This window comes from Talpa europaea (assembly GCF_964194135.1).
Source record: "Talpa europaea genome assembly, chromosome: 11".
Taxonomy (NCBI): Eukaryota; Metazoa; Chordata; class Mammalia; order Eulipotyphla; family Talpidae; genus Talpa; species Talpa europaea.
The window spans coordinates 84,820,957-84,835,174 of NC_140078.1; positions in this window are offsets into that span (position 1 = coordinate 84,820,957).

A 14,218-nucleotide genomic window follows, 5' to 3' on the forward strand; every position below is an offset into this window, starting at 1 on the left:
CAAAAACAAAGTAAATAATCCAGTCAAAAAATGGGCAGAAGAGCTAAAAAGAAACTTCTCCAAAGAGGAAATACAAATGGCCAACAAGCATATGAAAAAAATGTTCAACATCACTTGCAATTAGGGAAATGCAAATCAAAACAACAATGAGATACCATCTTACACCAGTGAGAATGGCACATATTAAAAAAAAAAAAAACTAGCAACAACAAATGTTGGAGAGGATGTGGAGAAAAAGGAACTCTCCTGCACTGTTTGTGGGAGTGCAAACTGGTCCAACCACTATGGAAAATTGTGTGGAGATTCCTCAACCTGCTAAAGATGGAGCTTCCATATGATCCAGCAATTTTACTCCAAGTATTTACCCAAAGGACATAGGAACATTAATTCAAAAGGGCACCTGCACTCCTATGTTTATAGCAGTACTATTTACAATAGATGAGCTATGTAAACAATCCAAATGCCCCAAAATAGATGACTGGATCAAAAAGATGTGGTACAAATACAAAATGGAATATTACTCAGCAATCAAAAAAGGTAAACATGCAATTTGCAGCAACAAGTATGGAGCTGAAAGGGATCACTGAGCTCAGTGAAATAAGCCAGAAAGAAAAAGAAAAATACCAGATGGTCTCACTCATAGCAGGGATTTAGAAAACCTAAATAAGGGACCAGGAAAAAGACTAATTATAATAAAGTAAAAATCAAAATCAACAAGCAACTATAAATCAGGGACACACTATGGTGGGGGGGGGAGGGAGGAAGGAGTAAGATCAAAACAAAGGGGGTGGGAATTATATGGGGACTGTAACCAAGATGAAAATGCATACATTGTGCAAAAATGAAAAATTACGTAAAAAATATATAAAATTAAAAAATAAATAAAAGTAACAGATTCACATAGTTAAAAATTAAAGTAATGTAAAAAGGAAGCTGTGATAAAGTTTTGCTCCCACTAGTGTTCCCATTCATTTTGTTTCCATATCTGTATCCCTTCAAGATTCTTATTTCTATTCATTTCTTTTGGACACCATGAATATCTCTTTTTCAAAGTTAAAACAAATATAAATATATCCCCCCCCAACTTCTCATCTTTCTTACCCAAATAGTAGCCTACCAAATATAATCTGTTTCTGCCTTTTTTGCTTTCCACTAATAAGTGCTTGAGATCTTTCCATATCACCTACCAATAAACAGAAAGCACACTCATTCTTTGCTTTACAGCTGCATAATATTCCAAGGTGTATGTATAGCACGATTTATTTCATTGGCTTCCTGTTGATGGACAGTTAGGTTGTTTCTTATCTTTTGTTATTAATGAATGCTATCTATGAATGAATATTCATTATTCCATCCATATGAGCTATAGCTGTAGGATAAATTCCCAGAAGTGGGATTGTTGGGTCAGAGGGTAAATGCATTTGTAATTTTGATAGTGAATGCCAAATTGCCCTCTGCAGGGGTTGTACCATTTTGCACTCCCACCAGCAACGTATGAGAGTGCCCGTTTCTCTATCACCTTGCCAACAGAGTGTGTTGTTAAACTTTTGGGTTTTTGCCAAAGTGATAGGTGAGAAATGTTATTTCAGTGCAATTTCACTTTGCTTTGTCCCTTATTATGAGCAAAATTGAGTCTCCTTTCATATATAGGAGGGTTATTTGTATTTTTTTCTTTACATACTCTATTCATGAACCTTTTGGCCATTTTCTTCTCAATTTCTAGCAGCTCTTTATATATTAAAGAGATGAGAATTTTTTTAATGCAGATATTTTTCCAGTTTTACTTTCATAATATGACTTTTTTTTAATGTAGCATCTTTTCTTTTATGACCTTTATATTTTAAGTAATTATCTAAAGGCCTCCCTCTACTCCAAAGTATAAAAGAATTCACTCATCACCTTCATTGTTCCAGCAGTCCTCTAAGTAGGTATTAAGAGCCTTATTTTGTGAATGGGGAAACTGAAATCCACGATTCAACTCTATTGCTTCCTTATTCCTAAGTTTTCACAGAACATGATTTAATGATTACAAAAATGAATTCCTCTTCTCATCCTCACTTTTCAAACTGCTGGGGATTTGTGAAGGTTATTCTTTGTTCTTCCTTTGAGATTCAAATTTTAATGCTAAAACACCTGTAGACATTGCAGGAAAACATTTGCCAAATGCGATCAAGGATATTAAAGTAAGTGGCCCTGTTAGTTCTGAGGTTTTGAATAAACCCCAAATTGCAGAAGTCCTGCAAACATGAATATTTGCATTAAAACAAACAAAAAAATCCCCCACATCTTATAAAAATCCATGCTGGAAGCCAACATGTTGAAACTGCCAGGACCATACACACCACCTACGGACGTCAGCAAATGTCCCTTTTAATTGAACGCTCAAAAGGATATCTGTGGGCAACAGGGAGGCCCTGTGGTGGCTACATTGGACTGCATTAGGGGACACCTGGAATCCATGGCAGCCCTTTGTCCCTGTCTCTCCCTTTCTCTCTGCCAGAGCCAGCAGGTAGAGAGAGTGCTGACGTGTCTATTGAGGACTAGGAAAAATACTCTGTTTGAAAGCCAGTCCTCTGAAAGCCGATGACCCAGTTGAAGCCTTAAACCTGCAGTCTCCACTTACTACACTGGAGAACCCTTAGAGAACCCCACACTCCACATAAAGAGGTGAGGAAGATACTCACCTCACAGGTTTGGCAGGGGAGATAATGTATGCGTGGTCACCTTTCAGACCCAGACATTGTGATAGTTTTTCTATAGGATTAACTCTGATCCATTGATATGTGCTGCTGAGAGTGCTGTTGAGACAGATCCTGGGGTTGTCTCTTGGCAGAGTTCATTAGTCACACCTGGCTCATAGTAGGGCAAGAAGTTACACCAGTCCCAAGCATTTGCTAATCTCAATTTAAAGGATTATAGTTAGTTTATAGAACCAAAGTCTGATGGAGACGTCTGGAATAAGCTCACCTACCACAAATGCCAACACTTTAGAATGCTTGTTTCTATAGGAACCAAGCCCCAGCCCTATAACCAATTAACTCCCTGGACAGTTAATTGGTAGTTGGTGTGAAGCATCATTTGACAGCATGTAACACCTTAGGAGAAGTATTCCATTCATTTCAAGTTACAGGAAATAATAATGGGTCGGGGCAGTCTGTAAACTCACTTGCTAATATCTACCACTAATTCACTTGGTGTCCCTAAGCATCTGTTCTGACCAAGGTCTGTCTCCTCACCTGGGAAATGTGGGAGGGTGAACTCAGAAACCTCTGGGGTACTTTCCAACTCACAACTGCTCTGGCCTCCAACAGTACAGTTGGTATACACGGCTTGTCCTTCAGGGCAACTGCCTCTGGACAGAGGAAAGTGAGAAGATCTGAGGGCAATTTAATTATAACAGTTCTCATTGATGAGAGATTGCATGTGTCTGACACTTTGCTAAGCACTTTATATGTGGTATTTCCTTTCTACTTACTGGTGGAAAGCAGAGGCTTCAAGAGTGAATGAACTCAAGTTCACAGATCTAGAAAAGACAAGCTCTCCTCCCTGGATCCCTTTGCAATTCTGCTGTTTACTAGATACATTTATATGTGAGTTCATCTTGTGGAAAAAGGTATTTGACAAGTGGCTCACTGCCACTGAATCTATATATACATATTTAAATTAAAGAGACATTTTTTCTATATTATATCCAATAAATATTTTTTGTTGTTCCGGTTTTATAAAAGTCTGCTTAAACTGTTCTTTTTTGTGTTTTTTGTTTGTTTTTTCTGAGTAAATAAATATCTATGTAACACAGCCCATGACCCTTATCATAAAAAAGATGAGCAAATTCTAATATTCAAAACATGTTTAAAGACAAGCATTCTAATTGTATTGAAGTGAAAGCAGAACAAAGTTGCAGTTTTGGAGTGTTTGTCAAACAGAAATAAGTTAATGATGATATAGTGAGCTTCAGATAAATCTAAAATACTTTCCAGGAAGTGTGGGAAGAAGTGTCCTCTCTTGCCCTCCCTTCCCCTCCCCTCCCCTTCAAAATTTCTCTTTGGAAATTCCTATTAAGAGTAACATTAGCTAAAACAACTTACTAATTGTCCAAGGACTGAAGATGAATATCTGCAAGGTCAATAAAATCTGTAGATTTAAAATTAAGGAAAAAGAGATCCTGACCCATTCCTCAATAATTATAGTTTTCATTTCCTCTTTCTTAACATATGAAAAGACGGAAACATAATGGTACATATTTCTAAGGTGTCTGTGTAGTTATATGAAACCAACTGAAGAATCCTGTGTAAATCTCAGTTCATTTGGTTATATAATATGGAATAAGTAAATTCAAGACTAGAACTAACAGGGCAATGAGTATGACTATCTTGCAAGGACATACAGAAAAAGTACTTGAAATTCCAGACCATTTCACAAAGCCCAGAAAATTTGCTCTATAAAGAGATAAACTGTAGTTATTATTCTTGTTTTTCAGTTGTGTAATGATGATCTATCTGGCTATTATTGCATCTTTAAATCGCTGTGGATTTTGAATCATTCTGGAAAAAGCCACTGTCATTGCTTAGGTATCACTAGATATCACAGGTAAATGAAAACAGGACTTATCGGATTAGTGTGAGAAAAATCTTGAGTAAAACCTAGGTCTGCAGACAAAGAGATCACCTGAACCGCAAATCTAGTAAATTTGCCTGGTTTGCTACAAAGCATCAATTCATCAAAGGTAAAGGTCTTTGTTGAATATACTCTTTGCCATGTCTTAAAAATTAGAAGACGTAAGACTTTTAATTAAAATGAAGGAAAATACAATCATAGCATTAAATAAACCAAACACGTGGTGCAATGAACTACTGTCTGAGAGCGAGAACGTGATGTAATGGAACTGATCATGTCTTGCTCACACTCCTCCCCTTGCTTCCATTAGACTCAAAATAAAATAGAAAGTTCTCTCATGAGCTACAAAGCCCCTGGCTCCATCTACAACTTCATTTCCTACCACCATTCCCCACCAAACCAATCTACCTTCACTTTCTAGTTTCTTATCCTCCTTTACATTTTTCTCTGGCTAAATGTTATGGTCCTTGGTAGATTTTCTGTCTTCTCCATGAGACCACTAGCTTCTTGAAATAGAGATTTTATTTTTTCATTGCTATATTGCAGTGTCAGGCCTATGGTAGGTGATCAAGAAAAAAATTTCAATTAAGTGAGCAAACCATCAAAGCAACAGAACACATTTGTTGACTTGAGAATCAATTTCTTTTGTAGGTGACCTTGAAAACGTTACTCAACCTCCATATGCTTCAGTTTTCTCATCTCAAAACTAAGGAGTTTCATGAAGGTTTTTAAGACTTTTTATTCACCAAAAAAAAAAATTCTTTTTAAAAAAATGAAACTCAGTTTTCTAATTTTTTTTTTTTGACAAGTTTTTTTAAAGCCCTGGTGCATTAGGGACAGCATGGATAAATTCTGTTTTCGCTTTGATATTTGTCTTGAGACAGTTGATAAAGTGAGTATATATGCATTAGTCTGTTTCTTTTGTTGATAAAGTACATTTCGTTTTTTGCACTGGGGATACTGAGACGGTGGTAGCTCGACTTTGTAATTTTTGCCACTTATATTTGATGATTCTCATGTAGTGACAGGAACTAGTTGGAGTAATGTGGGCTTCAAAGCAAGACTGAAATGCAGTGAAATGATTGAAACTAGATTTTTAAACAGCCCCCATTAGAGTTGTTGGGAAAGTCCACCCTCCTTAAATGTTTTATGATTTTCAGTTTGACTGATACGCTTCATTTCTTATGGCTAACTCAAGTTAACTTAAGGTGTTGCTTTAAAGAATATGAAAACTATACTGGCATACAGAACTCAGTGTCCATAAAAAGAAAAAGTTAATATTTGATGGCTAGGGCTGTTTTTTTCAGACAAATAGGATTAAATAAGAAAAACATATCCCCAGCTCTCAATAAGTACTTTTCCTTATGACAATGTACCCCTTTACTAGTTGAATGTTATCACTATTGCCCAGGGGAACACAGTGACTCTTAAGCTCTGTGATCATGTGTGTGACAGAGAATAAAGCACAGAGACTTAAGTCAGACAGCTGAGTTTGGTTTTATATGACATATTAACTCTACATCTCTAAGTAATATGCATATATTGCTATATCTTGATGTTTCCATTTAAGGCATTCTCAATTATTTGAGCTCTCTCTTTGCTCCTTCCACCCATACCCACTCAACCAACTAGTCTTCTCTTCTTAGACTGTTAACATTATATGACTTCCTGTGTCACAATCAGTGTTCTCGCGACTGTAAATCCTTTCCATGCCTGAGCTTTTATCTCCCTATACAACATTTCCCTTTCAGTTAGTAGTAATGTCATTATTGTTCTTGTTTGATTAAAAAACAAAAAAGTATCAAATTTTCATTCACCATTAATCATCTAAATCATCCTCAAGAATTTAAATATTTTATTCATTTTTCATTCTTATAAATACAGAAATAGAAGAGCTTTCTGGCTTGCTGCAGTGTGGGCTTGTTGCCCTGTACTCCTGCAAAACTAACCACTCTTCACCTCTCTTCTGAACTGAATTGTCATTTTCCTGTATCTTATTACCTCTTCCTTGGTTTACTCTCTCATTTTAGCAGAGAATGTTTTCTAGTTGCTTCTTAGTAAATAAGAGATAAATTTTTGAGAACTCATGTCTGAAAATGTCTGTATTTTATTTCATACTTGATTAATATTTTGGCTAAAAGATGATTTTAGTTTGGAGGTAATTTACATTGAGAATTTAGAAGTCATTGCCCCAATGCCTTCTAAGGATGCTCTTGAATATTCCAAACCTACTCTAACTTCCACTCATGCTTTCTGTATATATTTATTATTATTATTATTATTATTATTATTATTTTCATTCTAAAAGCCTTAAGGCCTCCAATGGGGTCTTATTCCTCATATTGTGTGAAGTGCTGTGATGATATACCTTGGTACAGTCTTTTTTTTTTTTTCACCTGCTGGACATTTAATGGATTCTTTCAATCTAGAAACTTCCTTTCTTTCTGGAGTTCCTGCTTTCTTCTTGGGAATTTTAGTACTGAAAAACTGCACTGAATGATCTTTATAACTTCCTCCCATCCACTGTCTCTGGATGTGATGACCATAGATTTTAGAAACAAAGGCATCATAAGAGTACATCAATACCAAGTTTGCTGGGACTGAATACCTTTAGAGATTATTATAACCAAATAACAGGTAAGGTCAACTTATATCTGGAACTTTGAAATGACTTGTTCATTGTCTCAAATAATTAGTCATTAAAGAAATAAAGTAAGGGTCTCCCCTGGTGGTGCAGGTGGTTGAGTGCCGCACTGTGAAGCTGTCTGCAGTCTCTGCAGTGCCGGTTCTATCCCAGCGGGCCGGCGAGGGTCCCACATGGTGCGGCAGACTTCTCCTGTCTCGTCCGCTGCTCTCCTCAGCAGTGTATTTCATCAGTCTGCCTGTTCTGTTCCCCGTTCTGTCTCTGGTGAATCTTCTCACCCTCCCACACATCTGGCCTGTACCCCAGTTCTTGTATAAAATAAATCTTAAAAAAAAAAAAAGTAAGTAAACCCTAATTTTCTAATGGCTAGACTTTTTGTTACAAAAGATTGCCTCCGAGTGAAGAATATGGAGATTCTTTTTACGAGTTTGTTAAGTTCTTTTGGTTTACAATCATGTTGCCAGATTTATAAGGCATCATTTACACCAGTTGTAAAAAAAAAAAAAAAAAAGAAACACATGGGGAATATTATGATGAAAAATTATATAGATGGCATTAATTATCAGATGAAGATTTTATGGCAAAAAAGGATTAAATTTTAGTCCTATTAGTGTCTACCATTTAGTTTTTTCTATTATAATGTTCCTAGTCCAGTGACCTCATATTTATGAAATGAGAATGTCTTGCTTACTTCATGTTCACTGTTAGATTAAATTTACTGGTTTATCATTTGTACTTTATATTTTTCACAACTAGTACATTCTGTACACATAATAAGTACTACTTACTTCTTGTTTAAGTTAATTACTTTAGTCCTATGACCTTCTTAGATATTTATTTATTGAAAAAAAATGAGTTTAGTCCCACAAGGAACTCAAAATATGACAAAACAGTCTTACAAGAAGAATGGAATAAGTGAATTTTATCTCAATCATTTTTTAATGTAGCTTCTAAGATACTAATTTGAATTCTGAGGTTCTATTCTAATTTTCCCATTAGGAACTTAGTGGTTTTTAATGATTTATATAAATTACATATGTTGACATGACTGAATTTCTGTCTGAAATATTTGTCACATGTATTTTTAGGGTTTGGGATCTTGTTTACTTTTTTAATTTATTTGACACAAAATTTTTAATCCATTGCTATTTTTCACTTGGAAAATTTTTTTCTCAGAGAATTAAAAAATATTTATCAAACCCAGGTCTTGGGCCTCCCCAGTGGCACAGCGGTTGAGCGCTGGGTAGTGAAGCTGCCTGCAGCCTCTGCTGCACCGGTTTGATCCCCGGCTGCTCCCCGGCCACCAGAGGAGGGTCCCGCATGGCGCGCAGACCTCTCCTGCCGCCCGCTGCTCCGCTCAGCAGTGTACTTTGGTCCTTCTGCCTGCTCTGCTCCCTGCTCTGGCTCTGCTGAATTCTCTCACCCTCCCGCGCTTCTGACTGTACCCAGTGCTTGTATAAATAAATAAACAATTTTTTTAAAAAAAACAAACAGGTCTTAAACATATGTATTTTTTTATTCAATACATGTGTATGGTGTGTACAAAATGTTTTAGCAGGTATTTCCCCCAATGATATCCCACTGTTGAATGTTTTCTTTGCCTTTTGATTTGCAATGCCCACGTTACTATACATTATACTTTCATTTATTCTAGGATTCTAAATCACTCCAACCATTTCCATTTCATTTTATACTATTATTTATAGTCATATTTCCCCTATTTTACTTATTTGCACATGAGGGTTATCTATGGTATTCTTGATGGAAGTGGGAGTTGGGAGTTGATGTGTACCCAGTTTTGCAAAAGTGTTGGGGTCTTTATAAGATAAAATGGAATGAGGTTGTAATTTTTTCTTTTTCAACCATACTAGAGTGTAGTTATAGAAATTTTCCATTTTTTTTAAATTTTAGGGGGAAAGTTTCCCATAAAATGGACTGAGTCCAGAATCTTTTTTTAAGATAATTTTTTTGATAGAAAAAAAAAAAAACAATTGTCATGTTATTAGTGAAGGAGAGTTGGACCCAAGCATCAGTTCAGTGCTGTGGCGATGCCCTTGCTCTAAATAAAGGCACACAGTCTAGTATTCTAATATTTTTCTTTTTTCCACTACAATAACTGTTTTAGTCTTTTCCTCTCGCATTTTCATTGAACATTGAGAGTGAATTTATCAAGACCTGTTAATATTCCAATAAATTGACACAGGAATTCTAATGTCTTTTCTAAAAAGGGAAAAGTTCACACTCACCTATGCTGTAACCTCTCCTGCTCTCTTCACCCAAAGAACAGCTCTTGCACACACACCCACAAACACACACACACATCTTAGTACTGAAGGTGTTCCCCTGATTGCATTAACTGTGGGTAACAATGCATAACATTAGCACTTCTATAGTGTTTGATAAATGTGATCAGTTTTCAACTTGGGGCAACATGATGCTGGGGAATTCTTAAGGCAGAATTTCCCTCTTGGATTCCACAGTTGCTTTAAAGAGTGGTGAAATGACAAGGTGCTTCTCCAAGGAAACTCCCTGATAAATCTTGTTTTCTAAAAAGCAGCAAACAAGAGGTGAGGAGAAAGGAGGAGAGGAGAGAACAAATTTAAATTCATGGTCTACTACTTTCATTCAGTTGGTCACGTTCATTCTGAGGCTGTGAAGGTTTCTCATAGGCTTTATCCTTTTACAACTGGAGTAAATAATGCCTTATAAATTTGGCAATATGACTGCGGACGAAAACAAATGCCAAGAAAATCCTTAATCTTTATACCTAACAGAAAACTGGATTCAAAAAGTAAGGTATTTAATTCTAGTACTTGAAATTTTAGAAAGACCCAAAGATTTCTAATGCCATCTTTAAAAGTGCTGCACTAAACTAGAATAATAACTGTTTAATCAGAGTAGGGAGAAAAGGTAACTGATTCATTTGTTTGATTTAACTGAATCAGCATGTTGCCAAGGGCTTCTGATATGATCTGGAAAAAGATTTTATTTTGGCCTCAAGTAACAACTATTGAACAAATTAGAGTATATGCTAACAATGTTATTCTTGCATGTTTGTCTGCTTTGTCCTAGACTACCTCTTAAACTGTTATGGGTTGATAAAATACATCTGTAAGACTGATTGAAACAAATATTTTGATCCCTGAATGTTTCGAAAGTATTTTCTCTTTTCTAGCAGTTATCGTTTAAGAGCAGATCTTTTCAAACCTCAGTGTGCACACAATTCACTTGGGGTACTCGTTGAAATGCAGATTCCGACTCTGTTGGTTTGAGATAGTGTCTGAGACTCTTCACATGAAAAAAAGCCCCAGGTGATTCTGGCTCCTGATCCACTTTCTCTAAACCAGGATAACCCAACTTTTCTCACCCTAGGTCTATTAGTAGAATCTAAGTGTGATCCTGGAAATATTTCCAGTCATCTTGAGAACCTGGATTTGTTCTTTCTCTAGGATAGTTGTTTGCCAACCCATGTGTATGAATCCTCTTTCAAAAACATGAGAATTCCAAGGTATCAGAAAATGAATCACAGGTAGTTATCCTCATTTAAAAAGGATAAATAGCAGGTTAGAACTCACCAAGGAGCATTTATGGGTATTTTTGACAAATCATTCCATTTGATTCCACAAATTTGATCTGCTTTTAATTGAAGGCTTTTTGCAAGGTACGTCGTCATATAAACCATAGATAGTGATGATCCTATTCCTGCCCTATTTTTTTTACTGGGTTTACTAGGTTTTTAGAAATTATTAGAAGTACTGAGTAAAGAATATCATCTGGTATCTCAGGAAGTATCTCAGGTAAGAATGAAAATTACCCCAAAGAGTTTAATAGTCTAGTGGGGTATATATGGCAAATCTTAGGATCTTCTTATTTTCTTTGTCTGTCCATAGACTTAAGGGAAATTTAAGGTACCTGTCTGATGAATTATTCTAGAAACTTCAGGGCTAACCTGAGGAACACTTATGAGGAACACTTATGAGACAGCATTGTGAAAACAAGCAATCTTCTGCAAAGTTCCAGAAGCAGACCATCAAACACAAGCCCCGGGATCAGGACGTCCTTCCTTGCATTCTTGCTTAGGAGGTTCTAAAAGGGAGGGGGCTATGACTATATTTCTGCTATTACTAACATTACTGTCAAATGTGATCTGGTAAATGAAGGTAGAGAAAGACAAATCCACCAAAGGATGGACTGTCATGATCAATGAAGCTAGAGATTATAATTTGGCAAAACCATCTAAAAGTGGAGAAGGTAGCATTTGAAGTGAGTCTAAAAGAAAACAAAGATTTCAACAGGAGCACAAAGAGAGGCATTCAGATAGGGGAGGTCTGGCAGCAGGGAAGCCAAGGGAAGCTCATCCCCTGCCCTTGATGACAGACCAGTGTAACCTCCTAGAGGTTCACAGAATAAGACTACAATGGTAAGCAAGAGTCACATGCAGACTATTAATGGCAAGTCAAGGGTTGTAAGAGGCACTTCCATGAAAAGGAGAGGAGCACTGAATGGGGGCCATTTTCCCAGCCCACTTACATGCAGCTGTCTTGGACAAGTCCCAGGTGCCATGAAATGAACTTCCTTAGCAGGAGGACGACTGGGAGCCAGGGGCAGAACTGAGAAGACTGCATAACCCAGAAGACATGTTGGTAGGTGGGTAGGCCCTCTCTCTGTTTTTCCAGTTCTGACTTGTACTCAGGTAGGAGAAACAGGGAAGAGTAACACGTAGAGATTCTTGGGAGATATACTTGGAAGAGACACACGGGTGAACCACATGTAGGGAGGCTGCTCCTAGTCCTTGGAAGAGACAGTGGCTGCCATTATCCTAACCTCACGGTGGATTATTCGGTACATTTTGAATTTTGAATCTTTCCTTCAGTTCCAGTCGTCTGAGACCTGCCTAGCCCCTTTCTTTTATTTCCCCACCAGAAGAATCCTTAGACTCACAGCAAGCTTTCTGGCCTCTGTGGTCTGTTTTGGGATGAGTGTGTTTGGCTGGGCATTTGTCCACATGGGGATGGCTAATTTTGGATACTTGGGACAAAGCGTAATTCTTAAAAGAAAATAACTCCTTTCTTCTTTTCTCTCATGATGCATAATAATTCTGTAAAAGATATTCACACTAAGAGAATTCCTCCTTTGCCATTGTGTTTTACCCCTTTCAGAGTGTGTACCCCTTAGCAGTTTGGGGTCTCTGGATGTCCCTATGTCACACGCCAACAAGGTCTGTAATTAATCTACCACATGGTAGTGATTAAGGGTTAAAACTGGGTCACTAATATATTTAAGTATGGCATTAGGAGTATTAACCTGTCTGTTGTGAAGAAAATATATTGAGAAGAAGGAAAAGAAAGCGACCGATGAATTGATAGTCCTTTAAGATGTTGAGTGGAAACAGTTGGCATCTGGCTTAATATAGAGACATATAAGACAGTCACATTAGCTGATAAGCTAGAGATTGGAGAAGATAGGAACTTCTATTTTAAATGTTGGTATTCAGTGTTGATGAAAGGTCATCAGAAATAGCCTGGGAAATATTAATAAATAAAGATTTAAAATCCAATTTGTCTGAGACCTTGTAAGGGTTTTTGGACACATGTAAGCGCCAGCTCATACCTTTCAGAATTGGTCACTGAATAGATCGAATATGAATCAATTACCCAGTGGCTATTTACTTTCTTTTCACTTTCCAGTCATTAGCACAAGGCAATTAGGTTAACCATTTGTTTTCTAGAAAAAAAAGAAATTACCAATTTTTTTATGCTTTTCCTATTATTTTAATGATAAAATTTGGGAACTAGGAAGTGTGATGCACATATACACAAGGACATTTAGGTCCCAACAGAGTAAATGATTTGCCTAGGGTCACACAGCTAGTTAGCGATAATAGAACGATGGCTAGTCTAATTGAGGGAGAATTACCCAACATTGCACTTGAAGCATGGTTCATTATTAGCATAATTTTGGATAGCTGGGCCAAAGCACTTTTCTTAAAACAAAATAACTCTGAAATGGAATACTTCCTAAAGATCAAGTGTGTTCATATTGATGACATTTGATTTACCTTGTCTCGATTGTGTCTCCTTTCTACATACACAAAATAGGTGCAAGGGGAAGCAACATAACCCTCTCATTCAGCAGTCCTAGGAGAAAATGTCACTAATTGCTTATTTCTCATTGCCTTATTTTTTTTAAGTACAGGATATAAACTCTTTGCCATCTGACCAATTGGCATAGGAAAGTCTGTCTGTCCTAAAATGTAGATACCATTTTCCCCTGTAATATCCTCAGAGATCACTGAGCCACAAGAGTTCCATTTTGATGTTCACCATCAAGGAGCACTGCTTTGTCTTTTTATTCAAATCCAAGGTGGCCAGTAGATTAGATTATCCTACAAGGATTCTTGCCTTTGAGCCAAAATTTTGAGTTACTGATACTCTCTCCATCAATTGATACTTTACTCCCCAAATCTACTTTCCATTTTCTCATATGACACACAGACTAATGGTCTTCAGCTAAATGTCCTTGTAGCCTCCCTTTTCTCACTGCTCCCCTTGTCCCTGCTTTTCCTGCTGGCACAGAGCAGTCTCAGCTTCAGATGTCACATGGTTTCTGAAATGGTTCTGTCAGCACTACTTCCCTCAAAGAGCTGGCAACTCTACTCTTCCATCTTACCTATTTCAGCCACTTCCGGGATTTTATTTTTTATCCCTTTTTACAAATAACACATAATACACTATCTTAGGTATTTCTAAATATGGGTCTACTTTCTATGGCTCATTAACAACGCTTCTCAGTTCAACTTCAGCCACTAGTCTCTGCAATGGTTTGACATCAGTTTCATTTCTGTCTTAAACCTGACCCAATAAAAGACATCTCTCCCCAGCTTATCTTTTTCTTCTTTCATGTGTGAATATAAGATTTATCAGTTATTAAGCTGTTTATTTTTTAAAAGGTATCTAG